Here is a 16,498-nt window from a genome sequence, read left to right as displayed (position 1 = left end):
ACCGGATGGAAGTATTGACAGATATAAAGCTCGGTTAGTTGCAAAGGTATGGAATAGACTATCAGGATACTTTTGTACCAGTAGCTAAGATCAATACAATTCGCATTCTTATATCTATAGCAGCAATTCGAGACTGGCCTCTGTAACAATTTGATGTTAAAAATACATTTCTCAATGGAGATTTAGAAGAAGAAGTCTACATGGAGTTACTACCCGGAGTTAAAATTAGTTCTTTATGTCAAGGTAAAGTTTGTAAATTGAAGAAATCATTGTACGGGTTGAAACAATCACCTAGAGCATGGTTTGGAAGATTCTCAACTACAATGAAGGAGTTTGGCTATAAGCAAAGTAACTCAGATCATACTTTGTTTATAAAATGCAAAGAAGGAAAAGTAACGGCTTTAATTGTATATGTTGATGATATGGTCTTGACAGGAGATGACCCATGTAAAATGCAAGCTTTGCAGGAGTATTTAACCACTAAATTTGAAATGAAGGATCTCATACAATTTAAATATTTTTTGGGAATTGAGGTGGCAAGATCGAAACATGGATTCTTCCTTTCACAACGAAAATATGTGTTGTATCTTCTAGCCAAAACCGGAATGCTTGATTGTAAACCAGTAGAGACGCCCATAGAAATGAATCATAAGCTCAGAATTCTCCCAGATTAAATCCCAACAGACAAAGGGCGTTATCAATGATTAGTTGGAAGATTAATCTACCTATCACACACAAGACTAGGTGTAGGATATGCAGTGAGCGTTGTGAGTCAGTTCATGCATGCACCAAGTAAAGAACATATGGAAGCAGTCTATCGGATCTTGAAATACTTAAAGAGTGCTCTAGGAAAAGGTTTGTTATTCGGAAAAAAGAGTGTCTCTAACATTGAAGGATACACAGATTCTGATTGGGCAGGAGATCAGACAACCAGAAGATCCACGTCTGGTTAATTTACTTTTGTGGAAGGTAATTTTGTCATGTGGAGAAGCAAAAAACAGAAGGTAGTATCAAGATCAAGTGTTTAAGCTGAATTTCAAGGCATGGCTCATGGTGTATGCGAATTGTTATGGATAAGAAATATCCTGAGGGACTTAGGGATTGAATATGTTGAATCTATGAAACTCTACTGTGATAAAAAGGTAGCCATCGAAATTGCAAAAAATCCTGTTCAACATGATCGCACTAAACATGTTGAAGTTGATCGCTATTTCATCAAGGAAAACCTTGATGCAAAGATTATACAATTTCTTTTTATTCCATTCGAGAGTCAGTTGGCTGATATGCTCATGAAAGGAGTATCAGGGAAAGTATTTCATGGTATCATTGACAAGTTGGGCATGATCGACATCTATGCACCAACTTGAGGGGGAGTGTTGAAATGAGCTGTAAATTATGTAATTTTTTACTGTAATTATAGGAAACGATTTGTTTCCTTAATTTATTCCTGGTTTTAAGATCTAAATTGGATCTTAATAAGGTTGTAAATGTATTATAAAAAGCCTCAATGAGGAGAAGAATAGAAATCATCAAAAATTTCTTTGTATGTGTTATTGCTTTGATTACTCCGTTTGACAAAACTCACAAAAAATGTGAGAAGTGAGTCCAACCCCTTACTCAACCCAGCCCCTTCCTAATCCAAGTCGAGTTAGACAATCCAATGGAAAAGTGACTTAATTTTATTTTGTAAAAGTATTTTTGCCTTTTAATCGTATTGAAGTTAGAAATAAACCTTGCTTTCAAAAGGATTGAAAGTATGAATCATAATCAAACCCGACTAAAGCTTAGTCAAGGTTAGGGTGAAGGAAGAAGAGAGAAGTGAAGGACCATTATCAAGTTAATCTTTTTGAGAGTTTCTTCATCCAATTTTTATGATTTAAAGTAATTAGTCAATAGTGATAAATTGAGGGGATGTGCTTAATATTAATATTCAACTTATGACCCCAATCAAAAGATTAAGGGTATGCTTGGAACCCCATGAAAAATAAAATAAAAAAATAAGAATTTAACCATTATTATTCCAAAAAAAGTTAATGAAAAGAAGAATTTGATCATTATCTCGTTTTTACTAATTATTTTTTGAAATAATAATGGTCAAATTGTCATTTTCTTTTATTTTATTTTCTTTTCTAGGGTTCCAAACTTACTCTAAGGAAATTCAGAATTTGATTTGTCATGAATGGGCGCATCTCAATTTCTACGAATTTGATATAATTATTACTAATGCTTTAGTTATCCACAACTTATCCAATATGAAAAGCTATTTGGTACGAAATGGCTATCTCAAAGGTTTGATCATGATCAATGGTTATCTGATCGGGTGGTTGAGATAGCCGTTTATCATTATCAGCCGTTTCGTATATTTCGCTCCAAATAGTCTTTTGTATTGGATCAGCCCTTTTAGTTATCAAATAACCAATTAACATAGCTTAATTATTTTGATGCATAAATTAAAAAGATCCATTCAGCTTAGTGATCGATTTTCCCTTTACACCCATGGAACAAGGACAGATTAACCCAGAAAGTTTGATCTCCGGAAAGGTGGCCATCCGCATTGCGGATATTGCTTCTCCACTTCTCCTAGTTGAAGAACAAATATACAAGAGCAGTTTTAATAATCAAACTGAGACTAACCCAAATCCCATTATCTAGGAAAGAAATCAAAGCTGAAGAAACAGGAACCGAACTTTGAAGCAACAAATATCAAACACAGAAATCCCAGTACTCGGACTTCATGCTAAAGGATGATAGTATCTGTAGATGCCAAAGAAGGTGTTGGTGATAGCCAGACAAATAGCCAAAATTCCAGCCGCTAATGAAACTATCGCCCACGGATTGCCGAAGTAGTCCCGATTCAGCTTCGCCCTCCACATATTCCATGGAGTCTTGTAGTATTTCATTATATCTCTGGTTAATTTCTGATACTTGTCCTTGGCATCTGATTCAACTATCACTCCCTTGGACATCATGTTGAACATCAAAGCGATGTTCTTTTCACTGCCCAACCCATGAACGATAATCCCACTTTGATGCAGAATCTCCACGTCCTCGGCAGTGTTCACGATGAAATCCATAAAAGCAGCGTAGAAGGTGAAGCATTTCCCGAGTGCAGGGTTGGCTTGTTCGAACGCTATCAAGTTTCTCAGGAAGGTGTTTGTGTAATTGTCAACAAGAACGTGTGAGATTTCCATCACTCCGTTCTCGAATTTTATGTCCAGGAAGTTACCTCCCTTGCGTCTCTTGAATTTGATGCCTGCGTCTTGGAGCCTCTTTGCACATGGGACGGTCGGTAATGGCCTTAGGCGATGGGAGCGGTGGTCGTCGGAGGGGTGCTTTTGCTTGACGAGAGGGAGTAGAGAGCTAGAGGAGTCGAAATTCCTTACTGGGTCGTTACCCTGATCGGATGTTACCATGAAATGGGAGTGAACCAAGTGGAGCAAGTGAAGGTGACTGGATTCTTCTGGGTGGAAGGATTTCTTGTCCTTGTCTCTGTGAATGGACGATTCCGCTTTGCTGATTGTATAATACGGGGTTTTGAAGAAGTTCACAGAGAGACTAACCAGAGAAACAGAGGAGATCGTTTTGGCGAAAGAATTGAATAATTGAAGTAAGACGAAGAAGGGGAGCTGGTTCTCTGCCAGGAGCAAATCCCTGGCTACACATCTCAGAATCCATTCAGAAGAAGAAGCAAATATGAGGTCTGTCTCGTATAATTTCTTGTCTTCCACGTGAGACTTCCTCTCCTGTGATTTGAGGAACAGCTCCAGAATGAAGCAACCATCGAGCACCAGCATCTCCCCAAACTCGTCTTCCCCAATAGGAATGTCCTCGGAGTAGCACCTCCTCGCTGATTTCTTCAATTCCTGCACACAGGATTTCATCCAAGGTCAAACCCTCGTTCCGAGAGCAGAAGTCACGCAGATACTTCCACTTCTTCTTCTCCATCGCCAGCAACCTCTTGTTTTCCCGGTGATAAGGACCGATGGAGAGAATCTCAGGCTCGTAAGCTTCCTCATTTGTACGGCGTATGATATGAGGCACCCGGACAATGGTGGGTAGCTCCGGATGTGACTGCTCCGCATTTGAGGACCTGTATTTGTTTTTCATGGCAATCATCCATGACCCATCGTCGCCTTCTCCAGTACTCATCTTCGAATGCACAGCTTGCTCGAATGGTGGCTTCAGATGAAATTACAGGAGAATAAGCCGAGAATGCATTGAGAAACCAAGTGGAATCGGCGGCCTATGTATAAAAAAATGGACTCGATCGACCTATCTGGAAGAGTAGTTGAACAAGGACAGCCATCTTTATGAAATCAGTAAATGAGCAACATGGCCGGCACAAAAATCTTTCTTCTTCTAGTTTTTTAGTGGACTACAGTTCAGCATAAAACCTCTTCTTTTCTTACAAAGGAAATTTGAATCGAGAGAAAATCCCTAATGAAAGAATCAAATAATCTTTCATTAGCCTATAAATAAGTTTGTATTAATTGTAAAATTCATTTTGATTCAATAAAATTCGTCCCTCTCTCTTTTCGTATGTGGATTAGATTCGCAAGGCTTAACCACGTAAAATTGGTTTGTGCTTTTTGTTTCTTTTATCTTCAATTTCATGTTCACATCACATGGTGTCAAAGCCAAATGTTTTATTTTGGCTATTTTTTGTTTCGCATAATTTTTGTGTATTTTCTATGATATTGTTTTTCATTCAAATTGATTTATGCATTAGATAGATCATCTTATTACGAGCATTTTGCTTCTTGTTTCATCAAAATCCATTGAGAAATGGTCTATAATTTTTTTCACAAATAGTCACCGTATTTTTTAACCACTTTTTTCGTTGCAATATAGTACTTTTTTTTATGTAAACTAAAGCATTCATTTGAAAGAGGATTCAACTACAAGTATTTCCCCTCACATTTCATCAAAATCTATCAAGAAATGATGGTGCACTTGAGATTTCAAATCTATAGTTCATTTTGCATCGAAGAAATTCACGTTCACAAGATGGAGATTCTATCCCATAAGACAGCAAGTTATATTTCCTCTTACCCCCATTACAACTTGAGGGGGAACGTTAAGAGAAAAATTAAATTAAATTTAAAATTAACCTATGTAATAATTTAGGTAAAAATAATGACAAATCAATCTCTATCAATCAAGAGATTGATTTGCCGTGATTTTAAGAAATCATAGGAAAATCTTGATTGATTTAACGAAATTCGTATCCTTAATTAAGGAATCAAATGATCCTTAATTAGTCCATAAATAGGCTCGTATTAATTTTAAAATTTATTCTAATTCAATAAAAAAATTCCGGTGTCGGCAACCAACTCAGAGATTACTTACAACCACTACTTTCAAGAAAAAAAGAAGTACAACATAATAAATTTAGATCACTATAGGCAATGTGTTACATTTATATTGTTAAAGTGAGCATTCAATTTATTTGGTTAAATTCAATATCAATGTGTTCAATGGGTAGCACTACTTGACGGCATTTATGGATTAAATTTTGCATGAATTTATAGATGAGACAAGATTGAAATGAAGCAATGTTATAAAATTTAATTGATGTGGTGTTGAAGTCAATAGATGCTTCTAGATGTCGATTTTATTGATGAGACAAAAGTTTTAGACTTTTGCTTGTGAAATCAATTTTTTTTTAAATATGCATTTAAAAAAATATTTTATTTATTTTATTTTCCTCGTGTAAAAATCATAAAATTTAAGAAATTTAGCTTAAATAACAACTAATTTGGGGAATGACTGGATCACTACTTGTTTGGCTCTCGATCCCCATTAAATCAATTTTGATTATAAAAATACTTAAATAACTAATTAAAAAAATTGAGTTATTTAAATGACAAAAAAAAGTCTCAGATGAAAATTGGTTGAACATCTATTTGACCATTAGAATACTCCATGTAAATAGATTGACTAGTACTTCAAGATTGTTTGATTGCTTGGCATCTTGAGAAGCAATTGTCCAAGTCGAGCATTTCTACAGATAGATTGTTGGCCCAAGTGGCTTCTCAAGAGGCGTGGGGGAGGAGGTAAATTGAGATTATAATTTAAAAAATTAGTGCTTAAATATAAAACTTAAATCATAGTAATAATAAAAGTAAACACTACAGAGGAGACGGAGAGTTTTTGTTTTCCATGTTTCATTTGCCCAAAAAAAATTAGAGATTTTGGCTCTCTTTAAGCCTAGTGTAATGTCCAATTACACACAAGTCAATTTCTCCTAAAGATTATACAACTAGATTATATAGCTCTAATATGCTTTTCCCTTCTAGATTCCAGGTTCTAGAACACATTTCAAAGAATAAATCAAAAATACCCAAAAGAAAGAAAAACTGACACCCTTTTTAATGGAGAGACAACCTTCTCCAAAAGAGTTATCAAGCCTTTTGAGCACAAGAGTTGAAGTAGAGGAGGTTGAATGTTGAGTGATTTGAGAGAGGTATGTAGTTTTTGCAAAATGTATAGCTTTTTTTCTCTCAAAAAAGGTTTGTACAAAAAATTCAAATGAATAGGCTTTTTGAGTGCTTTGAATTGCCAATGAATGCTTCCTTAAATGCTTCCCAATGAGTTTGGGGGTTAATTATTATAAGTTTTCCAACCAAACTAGTCATTATTATAGGTTTCCCAAACTTGTTGATCAATCGAGGCATCAATAAATGAGTTTTCAACCTTTGAAAAAACTCATTGATCGACCCTTTTCCATTGCTTTATAGGATTGGTTGTGTAGTGCTTGGCATGATCGATCATGCAATAAGGTATAATTGATCATGTTGTATAAACTTATATAGTAGCATTCTGGATGATCAATCATGCTTTATAAGCTATGCCACACTACATTTGGGATGGTCGATCAATCCCATGTAGGTTGATAGATCATGATTTATGCCAGAGTGTAAATTTGAGTTTTAAGCCTAACTAAAATAAAACTAAGGGTTATTGTAAGTTTAAATCAGTTTTATGCATCGTTCAAATATAGTTTTAAAAAATTATATGCCCTAAACCTCCAATACTCATGTGTACCATAGAATTGAAGTTTGTTGACTATCCTCATACAATACTAGAGTTCTTGAGATATTTTTTAAAGACATTGACTCTAATTTTCAAATCTCCAAGCTTTACTAGTAGGTGCTTCTTCAAAATGACTTGACATGTCGTATAGCTCGAGGCCTTGTATTAGATTTTCTAATTCTTTTGTATAAACTTTGATCTTGTATCTCTTGAAGGAAATGCATTTGAAATGTTTGAGTTGCAAAAATCAACATAATTACAGTTAAGGTTTATTATCATTACAATATGGAAGAGAGTCAACCAGATGTCGTTTGAAGTAGGGTTGATTGGTCCATAGATGTCAGCATGCACCAGTTGAAGATTCTGAGAAGTCCTTCATGTGCTTTCTTTTGGAAATGGATCTCTGCGTTGTTGTCCTTCCAAACAATTTTCACATACAGTCGAAGGAGCTGTAAATTGAGGCAGTCTATTCACCATTCTTTTCCACTGAAGAACTTTTAAGTCATTGAAGCTTAAATGTCCATATCTAGAGTGCCAAATCCGAGTTGGATCCTCTGTAAGAGAAGAAAAACATATTTCTTCTTTTTGTTGTTTCTATGCAGATGAGATGAACATTCTGTTTGAGGTCATTGCAGTCTCCATGATCAATCCTCTCTCAAGATGATAAATTTTACATTTTCCATGTTGTATGAGAATTACAAGCCCCTTTTCTTGTAGTTGTCCAACACTTAGCAAATTATTCTTCAGTTCTGGAACATAAAACACCTCAATGATGACCTGCACAAGTTCATTCACCAACATTCGTATGTTTTCTTTTCCTATCACAACCATGCTTGAATTGTCTCCCAAACTTTACAAAACTGCTAAAACTTTCATCAAGCATGGAGAAAAGCTCCTTTTTGCCACACATATGGTTGTTGCAACCTAAATCAAGGAACTATAGCTCCTCTTTACTAGCTTCCTTGGAGTCTACATATGTCATTAACAACATTTCTTCATTAACTTCTACATAATGTGTCTTTGTCTCTGTCCCCTTTATTGGGCATTCATATTGAAAATGTCCAAGCTTATGACAATTGTAACACTCAATAGTAGACTTGTCAAAATTTTGCCAACCTCATCCTCTCCCTCTAAATCCGCCACAACCACGTCCTCTTCCTCCGGATTGTCCTTCATAAGTAACCTTCAATGCTTGTTCTTCCACAACTTGACTATTCATGCGTTGTTCATGCACTATAAGACTACTTTGTAACACATCAATGAACAAGGTGTCAAGATTATTAGACTCTTCAATTGAGCACACAACATAATCGAATTTTGTAGTCATAGATCTTAGAATATTTTCAATGACCACAATATCCTCCATTTTCTCACCATGAACCCTCATATTGCTAACTATAGTAAGGGTTTGAGCAAAATATTCATTCACAGATTCTCCTAACTTCATGTTGAGCAATTTCTTTCGAAGTTCTTGACGTTGTACATGCTGAACTACTTTTACTTCAAGAAGTCCCAAATATTCTTCGATGTATCATTGTTCAAAATAGTCTCCAAGACTGATCGATCAATGGTTTGGAAGAGATAATTCTTATCCTTCGAATCCTTCAACTTTGCATATGTAATCACCTTCTTTTGTCCTTCTGTGAGTTCTGCCCTTGATTCTGCTCTAGGGATCCCTTCTTTTATCAAGTACCAATATTCCTTTGAGTGCAGAAAATTTTTCATGATCATACACTTGTGATCATAGTGTTCATTAAGCTTTGGAATTGTTGGTTGAACAAAACTACTTTCAGTTGTCATTCTTAAAGTTTTTTTTTTCACTTCAAGGATTTTTTTTCTCTCCTCGAAACAAGCGTCGTTCTTCTCTCCTCAAAGCAACACGAGGCTCTCCTTGTTTTTTTTTTTTAATTTCTCCTCTCCTCAAAAAGCTCTCATCGTATTTTTTTCTTCTCTCTCCTCTAAACGCTCTCCTCGGTTTTTTTTTCTCTCTTATCTCGTCGAAACAGGCGCTCTCCTCGAAGCGGCACTGGAAAAACGAAGACTGATCAGCCGTTCGGTCAGGCGAGAACCCAGGCGATGGCAATGTCGACGTCGGTGAAGAAATCAGAGTCGTTTCTTCCATCCGAAGTTAGGAAGCAGAAATTGGAGAAGAAGGGTTTGCGGCTGCTGCACGACTATTTTTTTTTCTTGATGTCTCTCTCGCCGTCTCTAATTTTTGGGATCTCTGGGTTTCGGGAAGCTCCGGAGGGAGCTTTTGTCGAATCAGGAGGGGTCTGCGGCTACGGTGCGGCTATTTAGTCAGCAGAGATGGCATATTATCATAACAAGAAACCTTTTGTAAGACCAGTAAACAAATTCAACATTTGAAGAACTCAGATCACTATAAAGGAAGAAGATTCGGTTTTTTAACTAATACTTACAGGAACATGAGAATCCCTGGTCGGTTTTTTAACTAATACTTACAAGAACATGAGAATCCCTGGCGTTTCTCTTGGCATCGGTGGCAGAGAAGACAGTGTAAACAAGAACAAAGGTTCCCACAATCTCAGCACCAAGGCCATCACCTTTGGTATAGCCATGAGCAACCACGTAGGCACCACCACCAGAAACCTCGACCAGAAACCTCGTAAGGACTCTTTCCAAAGCCCTTGACAACTCCAGCACCACAGATTGCACCCAAGCATTGCATCACAATGTAGTAGAGGGCCCTGGTGAGGGAAAGCTTTCTGGCCAGGAAAAAGCCCAAAGGTAACAGCAGGGTTGATGTGTCCACCTGAAAGTAAGACAACTCAGAAGCATGAGATTCAAAATCAGAAAACCAAAACGTTCCCCTAGTAGTCATCTTGACCAATCCAATCCGGTACAAAATTATGAGGACAGAAACAAAAACAAAAGAAAAAAGACAGAAAGGACGAAGTTCTTCTCAGAAAAACACAAAAAAAGGAGAATTCTAGTTGGTTGATCAGAGAAATCGTCCCAACATTCAAAAGAAGAAAACAGAACATCAAGAGATTTTTTTAAAAAAAAATTTATCCCCAAGCAGAGAGAAAAATATGAAAAAAAAAAAACAATTTTTTACCTGAGATCCCAGCCGTGCAGTAGACCAAGGCAACGATCATACCACCAAAGGCCCAAGCAATTCCCTGAATACCCACCGATGCACACTTGTTGGGAGCTCTATTAACCCCCATCACGGTCAAAATCGTGATGTAGAGAAACAGGAAGGTAGCTATGAACTCTGCAATTCCAGCTGTCCAGAAAGACCATGACTTGAGTTCCCCTGGCTCAAACAAAGGAGCTGGTGGAGGCTTCTTGTAGTACTTGTCCTCGGTCTGTGTAGCTGTTCTAATAAGTTGCCTTTCAGAGAACTTGTTTGCTCCGAGCTTAACATCCTCTTCCTTGCCCTCCGTATCTCCTCTCTCTTGTTTCTTGTTGAAACCATTGTGCTAAAAGGCTCGAACTTGTTAGGAAAGCAACCCCACGGATCTTATACAAGGATTGGTCCGGTCGATACAAACACAAATTCCAACACTCCCCCGCACGGGGAAAACCCGTGGACAAACTCCTGGAAAAACCCAGGACAAATTCACCAAAAATACCTGAGACAAAATTCGGTGGGAGCGGGACTCGAACTCGGGACCAACCTGCTCTGATACCATGTTACTTACCATTGCGCCAAAAGACCGGTCTGTTAGCGAAGGCGCAGCATGCATATTAAAGACAAGTCATTCCAACACTCCCCCACACGGGGAAAACCCGTGTACAAAAGCAAATGCACAATCCCACCTATACGGGGACGGCCAAAGACAAAGTCCCACCTATGCGGGGACGAAACAAACGGGGGGAGCGGGACTCGAACTCGAGACCACCTACTCTGATACCATGTTGAAACCATTGTGCTAAAAGGCTCGAACCTGTTAGGAAAGCAACCCCATGGATCTTATACAAGGATTGGCCCGGTCGATACAAACACAAATTCCAACATTTCTCTCCTCAGGGGCACCAAACCGCTACTGAGAAAAGTTGTGCAGTGGTTGGAAAGATGACATAGGGAGTCTTTATAGGTGAGGATTATCTGTAGATTAAGGCCCTGTTAGTGGTTTTGTCGATTTTCTTCCGCTTTAATTATGAGTTTTTGGTTATATTTTTATTCTACAAAGAAAAAAATACAGGTGGATCATGTTTGGTAGGGCCTTGACAGGCAACACTTAGGACTGAAACCATTTAATTTCTGGATTATTCCTTACTAGACAAACCAGACCTGCTAGATAAAACGGAACTTTGCTACATGGTAAATCAAAACAGAGTTAAAAACTTGGACACAAACTTATGCCTGGTGGGTGGGTATTATCCATAGTTTTTCTTCTGGTGGAAAGAATCTCATTTTTTCTATGGTATAAAATACCTTCTTTCTGGTTCTTATCGACAAAGAAAACAACAATTTTAACCGGGCAAAATACAATCAAGAAGGTTATCTTTTAACTGAGAAAACTGTAGATCTGTCAAAACACAGACAAAAGAATTTATGGGCAAAACATCCTACAGAGTCGCAAACAGTATAAGATTTTTAATCAGTTTAGATCGTCTAAAAGGATTATAATGAATTAAGGAATATCCTCATTTGCTTACAGTTTGATTAACCAGGGAGATAATATTAAAGAAACGATTTGTGGGTATTTGTGGGGTTCCATGCCAGCCCGTCTGCCGCAAATTGTTCTGGAAAGGACGCAGAGGGTTGTTGACAGAAAAGGTAGGAGGATGTGTTTTGTCCTCATCACTCTTTGCAAATACGAAGAATAATATTATTGGTGTAAACTATTTATAGAATTATACAGAAATTATAGGTGATTAGGACTCTACTATCTCTAATAAAATTAATATAAGAGGAATTTCGGTTGGAGAGAGCCAAATCCACTACAAATCTCTACTATTGTCACCTTTAGGAAAGTGGATGCCTCCACTCGTTGGCACAAAAAAAAAAGAGATCCGAAACCATTCTTAGCAATTATAAATATGTTCTTATTTTTTAAAATTTTAAGAATTTTATATAATAATAATAATAATATTATTATTATTATTTATTTACCCGTTTAGTTGAATGATAATCAAAAGCATATTAGAATAACTTATTTTATATGCTTCATAGACCAGAAAATTCAATCCTCAGGGACAAATATGTGAGAGTGGCCCACTTATATGACATTCATGACTTGACAATTCAATCCTCAGGACAAATAACCTCGGCCCTATGACAGCATATGTGACAAGGAAAGCAATGAAAGGGCACCCTCACCAAAACAGCCTAATCCTCATCTTGGTTGCCACGTGTAGACTGTGATTGTCCTACGTCAACAAAGACGTTTACCCACGTGTAACCATGTGGCTTGGATTGAGAGAGGAGAGATTTGGAAGAATGGAGAGAGACTGCAAAGCTGTTTGGTGGGTAGATAATAATGAGAGAGGATTATCTAAAATTAATTAAGGATAAGAATAATGTTTAAGAGATGATGGATTAATTTATGTGAAGATGATTTTTTTATATTTTAGGCTTTGAAATATCATAAAATTGAGGTGTCATTTGTCACATTAATTATAAAAATGATTGGTGGTATTGTAATTTAAATGAGTTTTTTTTTAATATTTCTCATATGAAAGAGAAATGATTTTTATAAAACCAACCTATGCCCAACATGAGTGCATTGATAAGAAAACCACAAGTAATAAAATGATTATTTTTTTATTAATAAAATTTTAGTTGTGAAGTTTAATGCATAAATATATTTTAAAAATATTTAATATTAAAAAATTGATATGAAAAAATTATTATTTTGGGTGTTGAAAATTATCAATTATTGGGTTTGCGTGGTACGAAGGTTGGACAGATGTTGAAACATGAAAGATATGGCGAAACAGAAGATAAGTTTTAACTAAAAATAAATAATAATGAATATCTATGTAATATATATTTTCATTATATAAAAATTAAAAAAATGAAGATGTTTTTATTTATAATATAAAATAACTCTAAATTTCAATTAAGAAAATATGCTTTAAATTATTCTTTAAACTCCTTAAGGTATTTTTTTCGTATTGCATAATTCAATTTGCAATATTTATTAGTAACTTATATGAAACAAAAAAAACAAAAAAAAAATAACATAGACATATTTAAATAACTTATATGCAATGATTTGTTTTTCTTTAATTTTATTGGTTTATTTGATACAAAAAATATTTCTTAAATTTAAATATAATCGGAGTGCTATGTAACGGTAAATATGCAACAAGGATCTTTTTGTGGAGCCAAGGGTGGTAGGATGAGACCATTGTATGGATTGTGTGAAGAAGGATTATGTGTCTATTTTATAATGATAGCAACGAGTATAGATCCACAGGAAATCGTGTTCAGCTAAGCCTTAATGTGGTGAAGTGGGGGTTTCCACCATCTAAAATATTTAATTCACTATGACTTCAATCGCTTGATATGCCAAGAATAAGATTGGATGATCATATTAGGTACCAAAGAGTAAGTACCCATTTATTTTAATATAAACTTTCGACAAGCTATTACACAACGCCATCTGCTTATTACATATGACAACAACTACTACAACTACTAGTAGATGACACTGGTAGATGATTAGGGTTCGTGATTCAGTGCCGCCATGGAAGTGCAGTTCAACAAGTTCCCCCAGGTCCTCCAAAATAGAAGTGTGGGCCAAGCGTGGGAACATCAGCTGCGTTGTCTCCTAACTGATAGCATTGTGGTGCTGGTGTACTTGGAATAAGATTACTTGGGGCATCTACGAACTGCATGCTACTGTCTATCACCTTCATATTACGCATATAAGCTGCCTTTCTATAGCCTTCATAAGGGAATCTAGCACTCCCCATTGGCGCATAAGTTACTCCTGGTTTAACCAAAGAAGCAGTTTCTCCTCCCCAAGTGATCCTGTTTGCGTAATTAGCTAGAGAGTTGAAGAGGTTCTCTGGCCAGTACCCAACTGATACATAACCATTACTGTCTTCGTACCCGAGCCACCAATGTCTAGGGTTGTTAGCCTTATACACGAAAATGGTGATTTCCTCTTGAGTTCCATCTTTAGTAGAGACCTTTGGCAATATCATTCCAGGAGTTATTCTTGGGTGTACTTGGACGAACCCACACTTAACGTTATAGCAGTCTGCGGTTGCGTAATTATCCGCCTGCCACACCATAGAGACATTAGTTGATGGTAACAGCGAATGATCTTTACTGAAAGATTAATGGGAGCTTTTTTAGGACTTACTGTAGAGTAAATGAAGAGCCGAGTTTCAGTGCTGCCTCCGTGATATGCTGGATATACCTGCAGTAAAGATAATCCACTCCTATATGATAGAAGAAGCTAAATTTCCACGAACTGATTGAGTAGATTAGAACACTTGTTACTTACATGCCATCCGGCTTCTATAGTGTTACGTACAGGGCCACTATTGACGACCCATAACTGGGCTAGACTGAATACTTCATTGTTTTGGGTATTAATCACTGGCTTCCATACATTTATTGTCACTCGAGTTCCATAGTAGGGGCCACCTTGTATTCTCTTCGTTGCATACTGAATGACACAAATGAAACGTAACAATTATTTGTGTAAACAATATATCTAAAGAACAAATTCGGAATTGTTTATAGGAAGGATACTTGCCTGATGTTTTGCTCCTTGGCCCAAGGGCTGGTAGCCACTTCGTCCATACTTGCTGTTGTAGTTCTCCACTGAACCAAATTTTAGCAAGTCCTTCATGTGGACTCTTATCATTGGAACTGTTCCCAGTGGGCAACCTTCGTCGTCTTTTTCTGTCATCATGCTAATGTAGGATGAAGGCCTGAGCTTCTTCATAGGTGGAAATGAAGGAGGTTCGAGCTGTAACACGAATTCATTTATCAAAACTCCTGTACCAGAGAGTATCAGAAAATTAAAAGCAAAAGGAAAAATTTGCACCTGCACTGTGTGGTTTCTGAGTAAAGGATGATCCAGAGATGGTTGTTTGTTTATATCAACACAATCGAAAACATCTCCGGCCTTGGTCTGCTTCCATATGATGAAATCGAATGCATTAACCTTCAGAAAAAGTAACTAAAATATTTGAAAGCGATAATAGGCAGCGTGCGTTTAGAAATTTCACCGTGATCGTCGTCACCGGGGGCTTGTTCACAGACACAAGGTATTTCTTCATCCGCACATACTCTTCCACAGATACATCAAAATCATCACAGAAGCCGTGGGAAACGAAAGCTAAGATGAGGAACAACGTGAATAAACTGATATTCATCAGACGATCCATGGCTACGGAGTCTCCGTGTAGTTCCTACAAGTATCAGAGTATTGATTCTGTAAGAAAATAACACGGAAGAAACTTTTCGGCTTTCTGCATTGCATAAACAAAACATCAAACTAAAAAGAAAAACGACCTGTAGATTCCTACTAGAACTTCTTGCTATGAACACTGGATTACAAGGTAGCCTATTTATAGGAGTCGGACGCTTAATTCCTCCATATTTTCTTGGTGGAGGGAAATTTATTTCTGCTTTTGGCATTAAATACCTTTCACGTGACTAATCTCATTAAAACAACGTGGATTTAACCAGTTAAGCACACAACAGTGAGGCGGCTATTTTTATAAGGTGAAATTACTTTAAGACCCTCGTATGTTTATTCACAATTCTACCTTTTACTTTAAGAGATTAACATAATTTTTTTCATCTACTAAGATTTTGGGTTTAATAATTGAAAAAAAGGAATGGTAATGTTGTGATTTTTGAAGAATTCAGTGTTGGATTTTGAAGAATTCATATAATTGATATATGCTTCATAGTCCTCGTACCTACGTGTGAAAATTCATGACGAGACAATTCAATCCTCAGTGGACAAATATCCTCTGAGTGGGCCCTATGACTGGAAATGTGAAAAGGAAAGCAATGAAAGGCCACGTGTAGACTATGATCGTCCTACGTCAGAAAAGACGTTTACCGACGTGTAGAAAATTCGATTGAGACGAGGAGAAAATTGGAAGATGCTTGAGAGAGACGTTTACCGATGTGTAGAAAATTGGATTGAGACGAGGAGAAAATTGGAAGATGCTTGAGAGAGACTGCAACGGTTAAGAATAATGCTAAGAGATGATGGATTAATTTATGTTACCATGAATGTTTTATATTTTGGCCTTTGAAGAATCTGACATATTAGTAATAAATAAAATAAAATAAGCAATTTATCTATGTTTTAGTGAAAAATATTATTAATAAATAAAATTTGAAATTACTGTATATTTTAATTTTTAATTTTTAGAAACTACGGAGAGAGGACAAACTTGGAAGAATATGGAGAGAGCTTTGCCTTTGTACCAACTGCCTTTTCCAATTCTAAGTTGACATATTGGGGCAATACTGAAGAAGAAAACAACAACTTTAACATCTAAGATG

General features: G+C 36.6%; 2 pseudogenes; both read right to left on the bottom strand.

Annotated features, from left to right (window-relative positions):
* Positions 1-2,442: 2,442 nt before the first annotated feature.
* On the bottom strand, positions 2,443-4,191 carry LOC137939265 (UPF0481 protein At3g47200-like; annotated as a pseudogene).
* A 4,972-nt stretch (positions 4,192-9,163) lies between these two features.
* LOC137938482 (aquaporin PIP1-2-like) lies at positions 9,164-10,694 on the bottom strand (annotated as a pseudogene).
* Positions 10,695-16,498: the final 5,804 nt, after the last annotated feature.

This window comes from Aristolochia californica, unplaced genomic scaffold (genome assembly GCF_029961685.1).
Source record: "Aristolochia californica isolate CCGP_79_NKW_82.1479 unplaced genomic scaffold, dmAriCali1.0.hap1 SCAF_8, whole genome shotgun sequence".
Classification (NCBI taxonomy): Eukaryota; Viridiplantae; Streptophyta; class Magnoliopsida; order Piperales; family Aristolochiaceae; genus Aristolochia; species Aristolochia californica.
The sequence above is the reverse complement of the archived record's forward strand: the minus strand, read 5'-3'. Positions and strand labels throughout refer to the sequence as shown.